Source organism: Eurosta solidaginis, chromosome 2 (genome assembly GCF_040869045.1).
Source record: "Eurosta solidaginis isolate ZX-2024a chromosome 2, ASM4086904v1, whole genome shotgun sequence".
NCBI classification, from domain to species: Eukaryota; Metazoa; Arthropoda; class Insecta; order Diptera; family Tephritidae; genus Eurosta; species Eurosta solidaginis.
In genome coordinates, this window is record NC_090320.1 from 263833136 (window position 1) to 263838207 (window position 5072).

At 34.0% G+C, this 5072-nt stretch overlaps 1 non-coding gene across 1 annotated transcript; it reads left to right on the plus strand.

The window, feature by feature from the left end:
* Positions 1 to 2712: 2712 nt before the first annotated feature.
* On the plus strand, positions 2713 to 2783 carry TRNAG-GCC (transfer RNA glycine (anticodon GCC)). Its single transcript has one exon. It is a non-coding gene; the product is annotated as a tRNA-Gly (tRNA).
* Positions 2784 to 5072: the final 2289 nt, after the last annotated feature.

The window sequence follows — 5072 nt, forward strand, 5'->3', positions numbered from 1 at the left end:
GGTTTTTTGCATTCAAGACAAAGTAAACGTGGTCGGAAAGAAGTCTCATTTGATGAATCGTGTGAGAAAACGAAGCAAAGGAAAGTCCGAGTTTTAAGAGACGAAACGCCCTTGTCTGTATTAGCTTATGCTACTCAAATGAGCTTAAGATCTGAAGGAAAGATTTATGCATCTAAAGTTGTCAAGGAAATAATTAGCTTACCTTCGAGAGCAACAAAATATCGCCAATTTGCTGCGAAAACAACCACACATTCAACACAAATGTCTAAAGAAGAAGCGCTATCAATTTTAGTTGAAGCTAAGTTATCTCGACGACAATACAATATTATAAGTAAATCTTGTCCAGAAGGATATCCTTGCTATACTTATGTGCAGTATGCAAAACAAAAATGTTATCCTAACAATGAGTGTATTCAAATAAGCGAAACTTCAGCACAAGTGAGCTTGCAAGCACTTTTAGATCATACTGTACAGCGTTTGATTTTGGTAAGCCAAAAAATGATTGAAACATTAAACGAAGAGGAAATGTCGGGACTTTGTCTGTGCTCTAAATGGGGGTTAGGCCATACATCCTATAAGCAAACGTGCCTCAAGCCAGATGCATGCGATTCATCAGTTTTTATTACCTGTCTTGTTCCACTAAGGGTAACTTGTGGAAGCAAAATTATCTGGCAAAATCCTAGACCTGCATCTACTAGATTTTGTAGACCATTAAAAATAGAATTTATTAGAGAGTCATCAGATGTTTCTTAAAATGAAAAAGATAGAATTCAAAGGGAAATATAAGGTCTTCTTCATTCGGTTGTGTTTCATAATGAGAAATACTTAAAAAATAAGCACGATTTGATTTTAGCTATTGTCGATGGAAAAGTATGCAACGCCTTAACCGAAACAACAGCCACGCAAAAACGTTACTTATGTGGCGCAACCTCTAAAGAATTCAATGAAATCGACAATATGATAAAACGGGCTGTAAAAACAGAAAACCTACAATTTGGTATTTCCATACTTCACGGTTGGATTCGGTTTTTTGAATGTTTGCTGCATGTTTCTTATAAACTTCCAATAAAAAAATGGCAAGCACGTTCGGATGATGAAAAACTGTTAGTTTCTCAAAGCAAAGCACGCATTCAAAAGGAGTTTAAAGAGAAAATAGGATTAGTCGTTCACCAACCAAAGCCCGGTTTCGGGTCCTCCAATGATGGCAATACTGCTAGGCGTTTCTTCCAAAATAGTTAAATGTCAGCAATTATAACAAAACTTGACCTGGGGCTAATAAAAATGATGCATACAATTATTGCAGTTGTTTCTAGTGGTCGTCAAATTAATGTGGACCAGTTTCGCGATTACGCTCAAAGTACGACAAGGTATTTTGTTAAGTGTTACCCCTGGTACAAAATGCCTCCCACACTCCACAAATATTTTATTCATGGACCAGAGATAATATCCCACGCTTTGTTACCTATCAATCAATTGTCAGAAGAACCCCTCGAAGCAAGAAACAAAGATTTTAAAAATTATAGAGACAATTTTTCTCGAAAATGTGGCAGAAAAGAGACAAATGAAGATATATTCAAAAGACTTTTGATCTCTTACGATCCATTTATATCAAGTATGCGAAAACTACCTAAAAAAAAATTAAGAAATTGCCGATAGAGGCACAAAATTTGATAATTATGGACAACTACAGCAATGAAGATGGCGACAATAGTTCCGAAAGTGACTCAGACGAAGGTGATGACGATCTTTATTAAAAATTAAGATAATTAGTATTTATTATATATTACTTTCTAGACTTAACAAAAACTTATATATGTTAAGGAAAAAAATATATACAATGTCAACTGAGTAAAGTAATTTCCTATGTTCTCTTCCGGAAGATGATGATGAAGAAGGAAGTATTGTCAAGAAATATAAAGATTATTAAGATAATAATACAAATTATGTTTAATTTGTAATTTATGATGATTAGAACTTTAACAAATTATTAGTTAAAATATAAATTATTTTTAAGAGGAACGACTAAAGTTTTATTTTTTTTGATCTGTACTAATGATATTAAAAACTCGATAAAAAAATTTTCACTAAACTATTTGCGGATTTTTCTTTTTTTTACTTCATTCGGTACTAAGCATATAATTACATCAAAATATTTTGAATTAAATGCTCGTATGAATTGATCTCCATTTTCAGGCTCGATTACCCCACTGTGGGTCGGTTGGAAAAAAAATTGCCAAAAATCAGGTAATTTTCTTAGTGTCTTAAGATTAGCATCTTATTATATTAAAATTGAATAAGCTACAAAACTGCAAACTCGAAAAAATTCTTAGAATAAAGTTGAAAATTTTTTTTGAATATTCGCAAAATTTACAAGCTATAAAAAATCGTCATCCGATGACATGTTTACGTGTGCACGCTACGAATTTTCAATATAAATGGCGCTTGATGCTTTCTGCTTGTGTGGTGGCCGGGCAAGCGACAGTCATCCGATACGCACACAACTAGCCGTTGCTATGGTAACCATCAAGCAAATTTGTGCGTTGCCCGGCAGCTTAACACAGCGCTTATTATACTAACAGCTTGCTTGTGCTGCTAACAGCAGCTCTACTGTTACTTAACATTATGGTAGTCAACTACTAAGTGATCGCTCTGTAAGAAAGCAACAACAATGGCATGAGGAGAAAAGAGTAACTGAGCAAATAAAAATCAATAGCATCGGTGGTTCAGTGGTAGAATGCTCGCCTGCCACGCGGGCGGCCCGGGTTCGATTCCCGGCCGATGCAGATCAATTTTTTTTGTTGGAAAATTAAGAGCTTATTTTATGTATGTGTGTAGCTATTTTGATTTAAAACAAGTAAGGACGGCACAGCCGAAGACTTCATACCTTTCATGAATGGGGCTGAACAATAATCTTATCCCGTTCGTAATCTCCGAATAATCGGATATATAAGATAAGAAATATATAGTGAACAGATCTACATACCTAAACGATTTTTAAGATAAATATAAAATAAAAAACAGATAGGTACTTTGTGTGAGGATGGAAAGTTTCAGGTTTTTTGTGGTCTGCGTTTAAAAACTATGACTACGAATCACGTATTTCAACAATATATGACATAAACGTAACTACTAAAAAAGGGGCAAAAATTACAGTTTATATGGGGTATATAATATATATATCACCTATCTCTATGATTTTTTCAGACAACAATATATGCTATACACGTAAGCATTTGGTGAAATTTGAAGCTTCTAGCTGTTAAAATGGGGCAGAAATTGCGCAAAGTTTCTTATCTGAACAATCGGTTGTATGAGATATATACTATATATACCACCGATCTCAATGATTTTCTCAGACAACAATATATGCTATACACGTAAGCATTTGGTGAAATTTGAAGCTTCTAGCTGTTAAAATGGGGCAGAAATTGCGCAAAGTTTCTTATCTGAACAATCGGTTGTATGAGATATATACTATATATACCACCGATCTCAATGATTTTCTCAGACAACAATATATGCTATACACGTAAGCATTTGGTGAAATTTGAAGCTTCTAGCTGTTAAAATGGGGCAGAAATTGCGCAAAGTTTCTTATCTGAACAATCGGTTGTATGAGATATATACTATATATACCACCGATCTCAATGATTTTCTCAGACAACAATATATGCTATACACGTAAGCATTTGGTGAAATTTGAAGCTTCTAGCTGTTAAAATGGGGCAGAAATTGCGCAAAGTTTCTTATCTGAACAATCGGTTGTATGAGATATATACTATATATACCACCGATCTCAATGATTTTCTCAGACAACAATATATGCTATACACGTAAGCATTTGGTGAAATTTGAAGCTTCTAGCTGTTAAAATGGGGAAGAAATTGCGCAAAGTTTCTTATCTGAACAATCGGTTGTATGAGATATATACTATATATACCACCGATCTCAATGATTTTCTCAGACAACAATATATGCTATACACATAAGCATTTGGTGAAATTTGAAGCTTCTAGCTGTTAAAATGGGGCAGAAATTGCGCAAAGTTTCTTATCTGAACAATCGGTTGTATGAGATATATACTATATATACCACCGATCTCAATGATTTTCTCAGACAACAATATATGCTATACACGTAAGCATTTGGTGAAATTTGAAGCTTCTAGCCGTTAAAATGGGGCAGAAATTGCGCAAAGTTTCTTATCTGAACAATCGGTTGTATGAGATATATACTATATATACCACCGATCTCTATGATTTTCTCAGACAACAATATGTGCTATATACGTAAGCATTCGGTGAAATTTGAAGCTTCTAGCTGTTAAAATGGGGTAGAAATTGCGCAAAGTTTCTTATCTGAACAATCGGTTGTATGAGATATATACTATATATACCACCGATCTCAATGATTTTCTCAGACAATAATATATGCTATATATGTAAGCATTTGGTGAAATTTGAAGCTTCTAGCTGTTAAAATGGGGCAGAAATTGCGCAAAGTTTCTTATCTGAACAATCGGTTGTATGAGATATATACTATATATACCACCGATCTCAATGATTTTCTCAGACAACAATATATGCTATACACGTAAGCATTTGGTGAAATTTGAAGCTTCTAGCTGTTAAAATGGGGCAGAAATTGCGCAAAGTTTCTTATCTGAACAATCGGTTGTATGAGATATATACTATATATACCACCGATCTCTCTAATTTTTTCAGACAACAATATATGCTATATACGTAAGCATTTGGTGAAATTTGAAGCTTCTAGCTGTTAAAATGGGGCAGAAATTGCGCAAAGTTTCTTATCTGAACAATCGGTTGTATGAGATATATACTATATATACCACCGATCTCAATGATTTTCTCAGACAACAATATATGCTATACACGTAAGCATTTGGTGAAATTTGAAGCTTCTATCTGTTAAAATGGGGCATAAATTGCGCAAAGTTTCTTATCTGAACAATCGGTTGTATGAGATATATACTATATATACCACCGATCTCTATGATTTTCTCAGACAACAATATATGCTATATACGTAAGCATTTGGTGAAATTTGAA